This window comes from Eriocheir sinensis, unplaced genomic scaffold (genome assembly GCF_024679095.1).
Source record: "Eriocheir sinensis breed Jianghai 21 unplaced genomic scaffold, ASM2467909v1 Scaffold137, whole genome shotgun sequence".
NCBI lineage: Eukaryota > Metazoa > Arthropoda > Malacostraca > Decapoda > Varunidae > Eriocheir > Eriocheir sinensis.
In genome coordinates, this window is record NW_026110706.1 from 65044 (window position 1) to 72834 (window position 7791).

A 7791-nucleotide genomic window follows, 5' to 3' on the forward strand; every position below is an offset into this window, starting at 1 on the left:
ATATAGGTTCTTTCATATACTCCTCAATATAAAGCTGCTTTCACCTGATCCTCAATATTAAGGTGCTTTCATCTGTTCCTCAATATCGAGGTGCTTTAATCTGCTCTTCAACATCGAGGTGCAATTATCTGCTCTTCAATAACGAGAGGCTTTCATCTGCTCCTCAATATCGATGTGCTTTCACCTGCTGCTGAATATCGGGGTGCTTTCATCTGCTACCTAATATCGAGGTGCTTTCATCTGATCCTCAATATCGAGGTGGTATCATTTGCTCTTCAATATCAAGGTGCTTTCACCCGCTCCCTAATATCGAGGTGCTTTCACCAGCTCTTCAATATCGATGTGCTTTCACCTGCTCCTCAATATCGAGGGGCTTTTATCTGCTCCTCAATATCAATGTGCTTTCACCTGCTCCTCAATATCAAGGTGCTTTCACCTGCTCCTCAATATCGAGGTGCTTTCACCTGCTCCTCAATATCAAGGTGCTTTCACCTGCTCCCCAATATCGATGTGCTTTCACTTGCTCCTCAATATCGATTTGCTTTCATCTGCTCCTCAATATCGAGGAGCTTTCATCTGCTCCTCAGTATCGAAGTGCTTTCATCTGCTCCTCAATATCGAGGTGCTTTCACCTGCTTCTCAATATCGAGGTGCATTCATCTGTTCCTCAATATCAAGGTGCTTTCATCTGTTCCTCGATAACGAGATGCTTTCATCTGTTCCTCAATATCGAGGTGCTTTCAATTACTCCTCAATATCGAGGTGCTTTTATCTGCTCCTTAATATCAAGGTACTTTCATCTGATCCTCAATATCGAGGTGCTTTCATCTGCTTCTCTATATCAAGGTGCTTTCATCTGCTAATCAATATCAAGGTGCTTTCATCTGCTCCTCAATATCGAGGTTCTTTCATATACTCCTCAATATAAAGGTGCTTTCATCTGCTCCTCAATATCGAGGTGCTTTCATCTGCTCCTCAACATCGAGGTGCTTTTACCTGCTCCTTAATATCGATGTGCTTTCACCTGCTCCTCAATATCGAGGTGCTATCATTTGCTCCTCAATATCAAGGTGCTTTCACCCGCTCCCCAATATCGAGGTGTTTTCACCCGCTCCTCAATATCGAGGTGCTTTCACCTGCTCCTCAATATCAAGGTGCTATCATCTGCTTCTCAATATCAAGGTGCTTTCACCCGCTCCCCAATATCGATGTGCTTTCACCTGCTCTTCAATATCAAGGTGCTTTCATCTGCTTCTCAATATCAAGGTGCTTTCATCTGCTCCTCAATATCGAGGTGCTTTCATCTGCTCCTCAATATCGAGGTGCTTTCATCTGTTCCTCAATATCAAGGTCCTTTCATCTGCTCCTCAATATCGAGGTGCCTTCATCTGCTCCTCAATATCAAGGTGCTTTCACTGCTCCTCAATATCGAGGTGCTTTCATCTGCTCCTCAATATCGAGGTGCTTTCATCTGATCCTCAATATCGAGGTGCTTTCATCTGCTCCTCAATATCAAGGTGCTTTCATCTGCTCCTCAATATCGAGGTGCTTACTTCTGCTACTCAATATCGATGCTTTCATCTGTTCCTCAATATCAAGGTGCTTTCTTCCGCTCCACAATATCGAGGTGCTTTCATCTGCTCCTCAATATCGAGGTGCTTTCATCTGCTCCTCAATATCAAGGTGCTTTCATCTGCTCCTCAATATCGAGGTGCTTTCATCTGCTCCTCAATATCAAGGTGCTTTCATCTGCTCCTCAATATCAAGGTGCTTTCATCTGCTCCTCAATATCGAGTGCTTTCCTCTGCTCCTCAATATCAAGGTGCTTTCATCTGCTCCTCAATATCGAGGTGCTTTCATCTGCTCCTCAATATCGAGGTGCTTTCATCTGCTCCTCAATATCGAGGTGCTTTCATCTGCTCCTCAATATCGAGGTGCTTTCATCTGCTCCTCAATATCGAGGTGCTTTCATCTGCTCCTCAATATCGAGGTGCTTTCATCTGCTCCTCAATATCGAGGTGCTTTCATCTGCTCCTCAATATCGAGGTGCTTTCATCTGCTCCTCAATATCGAGGTGCTTTCATCTGCTCCTCAATATCGAGGTGCTTTCATCTGCTCCTCAATATCGAGGTGCTTTCATCTGCTCCTCAATATCAAGGTGCTTTCATCTGCTCCTCAATATCAAGGTGCTTTCATCTGCTCCTCAATATCGAGGTGCTTTCATCTGCTCCTCAATATCGAGGTGCTTTCATCTGCTCCTCAATATCGAGGTGCTATCATCTGCTCATCAATATCGAGATGCTTTCATATGCTCCTCAATAAAAAGGTGCTTTCATCTGCTCCTCAATATCGAGGTACTTTCATCTGCTCCTCAATATCGAGGTGCTTTCATCTGCTCCTCAATATCGAGGTGCTTTCATCTGCTCCTCAATATCGAGGTGCTTTCATCTGCTCCTCAATATCAAGGTGCTTTCATCTGCTCCTCAATATCGAGGTGCTTTCATCTGCTCCTCAATATCGAGGTGATTTCATCTGCTCCTCAATATCAAGGTGCTTTCATCTGCTCCTCAATATCGAGGTACTTTCATCTGCTCCTCAATATCGAGGTGCTTTTATCCGCTCCTCAATATCGAGGTGCTTTCATATGCTCCTCAATAACGAGGTGCTTTCATCTGCTCCTCAATGTCGAGGTGCTTTCATCTGCTCCTCAATATCAAGGTACTTTCATCTGCTCCTCAATATCGAGGTGCTTTCATCTGCTCCTCAATATCGAGGTGCTTTTCTCTGCTCCTCAATATCGAGTGGCTTTCATCTGCTCCTCAATATTGAGGTGCTTTCATCTGCTCCTCAATATCGAGGTGCTTTCATCTGCTCCTCAATATCGAGGTGCTTTCATCTGCTTCTCAATATCAAGGTGCTTTCTGCTCCTCAATATCGGTGCTTTCATCTGCTCCTCAATATCGATGTGCTTTCATCTGCTCCTCAATATCAAGGTGCTTTCATCTGCTCCTCAATATCAAGGTGCTTTCATCTGCTCCTCAATATCAAGGTGCTTTCATCTGCTCCTCAATATCCAGGTGCTTTCATCTGCTCCTCAATATCGATGTGCTTTCAGCGTCTCCTCAATCTCGAGGTGCTTTCATCTGCTCCTCAATATGCAGGTGCTTTCATCTGCTCCTCAATATCGAGGTGCTTTCATCTGCTCCTCAATATCAAGGTGCTTTCATCTGCTCCTCAATATCGAGGTGCTTTCATCTGCTCCTCAATATCGAGGTGCTTTCATCTGCTCCTCAATATCGAAGTGCTTTCATCTGCTCCTCAATATCAGTGCTTTCATCTGCTCCTCAATATCGAGGTGCTTTCATCTGCTCCTCAATATCGAGGTGCTTTCATCTGCTCCTCAATATCGAGGTGCTTTCATCTGCTCCTCAATATCGAGGTGCTTTCATCTGCTCCTCAATATCGAGGTGCTTTCATCTGCTCCTCAATATCGAGGTGCTTTCATCTGCTCCTCAATATCGAGGTGCTTTCATCTGCTCCTCAATATCGAGGTGCTTTCATCTGCTCCTCAATATCAAGGTGCATTCATCTGCTCCTTAATATGGATGTGCTTTCGTCTGCTCCTCAATAACGAGGTACTTTCATCTGCTCCTCAATAACGAGGTGCATTCATCTGCTCCTCAATATCAAGGTGCAATCATCTGCTCCTTAATATGGATGTGCTTTCATCTGCTCCTCATTATCATGGTGCTTTCATCTGCTCCTCAATATCAAGGTGCAATCATCTGCTCCTTAATATCGATGTGCTTTCATCTGCTCCTCAATATCAAGGTGCAATCATCTGCTCCTTAATATGGATGTGCTTTCATCTGCTCCTCATTATCATGGTGCTTTCATCTGCTCCTCAATTTCGATATGCTTTCACCTGCTCCTAGATATCGATCTGCTTTCATCTGCTACTTAATATCAAGGTGCTTTCATTTGCTCCACAATATCAAGGTGCTTTCATCTGCTCCTCAATATCAAATTGCTTTCATCTGCTCCTCAATATCGAGGTGCTTTCATCTGCTCCTCAATATCGAGGTGCTTTCATCTGCTCCTCAATATCGAGGTGCTTTCATCTGCTCCTCAATATCGAGGTGCTTTCATCTGCTCCTCAATATCGAGGTGCTTTCATCTGCTCCTCAATATCGAGGTGCTTTCATCTGCTCCTCAATATCAAGGTGCTTTCATCTGCTCCTCAATATCGAGGTGCTTTCATCTGCTCCTCAATATCGAGGTGCTTTCATCTGCACCTCAATATCGAGTTGCTTTCATCTGCTCATGAATATCAAGGTGCTTTCATCTGCTACTCAATATCTATGTGCTTTCATCTGCTCCTCAATATCGATGTGCTTTCATCTGCTCCTCAATATCGAGGTGCTTTCATCTGCTCCTCAATATCGAGGTGCTTTCATCTGCTCCTCAATATCGAGGTGCTTTCATCTGCTCCTCAATATCGAGGTGCTTTCATCTGCTCCTCAATATCGAGTTGCTTTCATCTGCTCCTCAATATCGAGGTGCTTTCATCTGCTCCTCAATATCGAGGTACTTTCATCTGCTCCTCAATATCGAGGTGCTTTCATCTGCTCCTCAATATCGAGGTGCTTTCATCTGCTCCTCAATATCGAGGTGCTTTCATCTGCTCCTCAATATCGAGGTGCTTTCATCTGCTCCTCAATATCAAGGTGCTTTCATCTGCTCCTCAATATCGAGGTGCTTTCATCTGCTCCTCAATATCGAGGTGCTTTCATCTGCTCCTCAATATAAAGGTGGTTTCATCTGCTCCTCAATATCAAGGTGCTTTCATCTGCTCCTCAATATCGAGGTGCTTTCATCTGCTCCTCAATATCGAGGTGCTTTCATCTGCTCCTCAATATCGAGGTGCTTTCATCTGCTCCTCAATATCGAGGTGCTTTCATCTGCTCCTCAATATCAAGGTGCTTTCATCTGCTCCTCAATATCAAGGTGCTTTCATCTGCTCCTCAATATCTAGGTGCTGTCATCTGCTCCTCAATATCGAGGTGCTTTCATCTGCTCCTCAATATCGAGGTGCTTTCATCTGCTCCTCAATATCGAGGTGCTTTCATCTGCTCCTCAATATCGAGGTGCTTTCATCTGCTCCTCAATATCGAGGTGCTTTCATCTGCTCCTCAATATCCAGGTGCTTTCATCTGCTCCTCAATATCGAGGTGCTTTCATCTGCTCCTCAATATCGAGGTGCTTTCATCTGCTCCTCAATATCGAGGTGCTTTCATCTGCTCCTCAATATCGAGGTGCTTTCATCTGCTCCTCAATATCGAGGTGCTTTCATCTGCTCCTCAATATCGAGGTGCTTTCATCTGCTCCTCAATATCGATGTGCTTTCATCTGCTCCTCAATATCGAGGTGCTTTCATCTGCTCCTCAATATCGAGGTGCTTTCATCTGCTCCTCAATATCGAGGTGCTTTCATCTGCTCCTCAATATCGATGTGCTTTCACCTGCTCCTCAATATCGAGCTGCTTTCATCTGCTCCTCAATATCGAGGTGCTTTCATCTGCTCCTCAATATCGAGGTGCTTTCATCTGCTCCTCAATATCGAGGTGCTTTCATCTGCTCCTCAATATCAAGGTGCTTTCATCTGCTCCTCAATATCGAGGTGCTTTCATCTGCTCCTCAATATCGAGGTGCTTTCATCTGCTCCTCAATATCGAGGTGCTTTCATCTGCTCCTCAATATCGAGGTGCTTTCATCTGCTCCTCAATATCGAATTGCTTTCATCTGCTCCTCAATATCAAGGTGCTTTCATCTGCTCCTCAATATCGAGGTGCTTTCATCTGCTCCTCAATATCGAGGTGCTTTCATCTGCTCCTCAATATCGAGGTGCTTTCATCTGCTCCTCAATATCGAGGTGCTTTCATCTGCTCCTCAATATCGAGGTGCTTTCATCTGCTCCTCAATATCAAGGTGCTTTCATCTGCTCCTCAATATCGAGGTGCTTTCACCTGCTCCTCAATATCGAGGTGCTTTCATCTGCTCCTCAATATCAAGCTGCTTTCATCTGCTCCTCAATATCGAGATGCTTTCGTCTGCTCCTCAATATCGAGATGCTTTCATCTGCTCCTCAATATCGAGGTGCTTTCATCTGCTCCTCAATATCGAGGTGCTTTCATCTGCTCCTCAATATCGAGGTGCTTTCATCTGCTCCTCAATATCGAGGTGCTTTCATCTGCTCCTCAATATCGAGGTGCTTTCATCTGCTCCTCAATATCGAGGTGCTTTCATCTGCTCCTCAATATCGAGGTGCTTTCATCTGCTCCTCAATATCGAGGTGCTTTCATCTGCTCCTCAATATCGAGGTGCTTTCATCTGCTCCTCAATATCGAGGTGCTTTCATCTGCTCGTCAATATCGAGGTGCTTTCATCTGCTCCTCAATATCGAGGTGCTTTCATCTGCTCCTCAATATCGAGGTGCTTTCATCTGCTCCTCAATATCGAGGTGCTTTCATCTGCTCCTCAATATCGAGGTGCTTTCATCTGCTCCTCAATATCGAGGTGCTTTCATCTGCTCCTCAATATCAAGGTGCTTTCATCTGCTCCTCAATATCGAGGTGCTTTCATCTGCTCCTCAATATCAAGGTGCTTTCATCTGCTCCTCAATATCGAGGTGCTTTCATCTGCTCCTCAATATCGAGGTGCTTTCATCTGCTCCTCAATATCAAGGTGCTTTCATCTGCTCCTCAATATCGAGGTGCTTTCATCTGCTCCTCAATATCAAGGTGCTTTCATCTGCTCCTCAATATCGAGGTGCTTTCATCTGCTCCTCAATATCAAGGTGCTTTCATCTGCTCCTCAATATCTCGGTGCTTTCATCTGCTCCTCAATATCGAGGTGCTTTCATCTGCTCCTCAATATCGAGGTGCTTTCATCTGCTCCTCAATATCGAGGTGCTTTCATCTGCTCCTCAATATCAAGGTGCTTTCATCTGCTCCTCAATATCGAGGTGCTTTCATCTGCTCCTCAATATCAAGGTGCTTTCATCTGCTCCTCAATATCGAGGTGCTTTCATCTGCTCCTCAATATCAAGGTGCTTTCATCTGCTCCTCAATATCGATGTGCTTTCATCTGCTCCTCAATATCAAGGTGCTTTCATCTGCTCCTCAATATCGAGGTGCTTTCATCTGCTCCTCAATATCGAGGTGCTTTCATCTGCTCCTCAATATCGAGGTGCTTTCATCTGCTCCTCAATATCGAGGTGCTTTCATCTGCTCCTCAATATCAAGGTGCTTTCATCTGCTCCTCAATATCGAGGTGCTTTCATCTGCTCCTCAATATCGAGGTGCTTTCATCTGCTCCTCAATATCGAGGTGCTTTCATCTGCTTCTCAATATCGAAGTGCTTTCATCTGCTCCTCAATATCAAGGTGCTTTCATCTGCTCCTCAATCTCAAGGTGCTTTCATCTGCTCCTCAATATCGAGGTGCTTTCATCTGCTCCTCAATATCCCGGTGCTTTCATCTGCTCCTCAATATCGAGGTGCTTTCATCTGCTCCTCAATATCGAGGTGCTTTCATCTGCTCCTCAATATCGAGGTGCTTTCATCTGCTCCTCAATATCGAGGTGCTTTCATCTGCTCCTCAATATCAAGGTGCTTTCATCTGCTCCTCAATATCAAGGTGCTTTCATCTGCTCCTCAATATCGAGGTGCTTTCATCTGCTCCTCAATATCAAGGTGCTTTCATCTGCTCCTCAATATCAAGGTGCTTTCATCT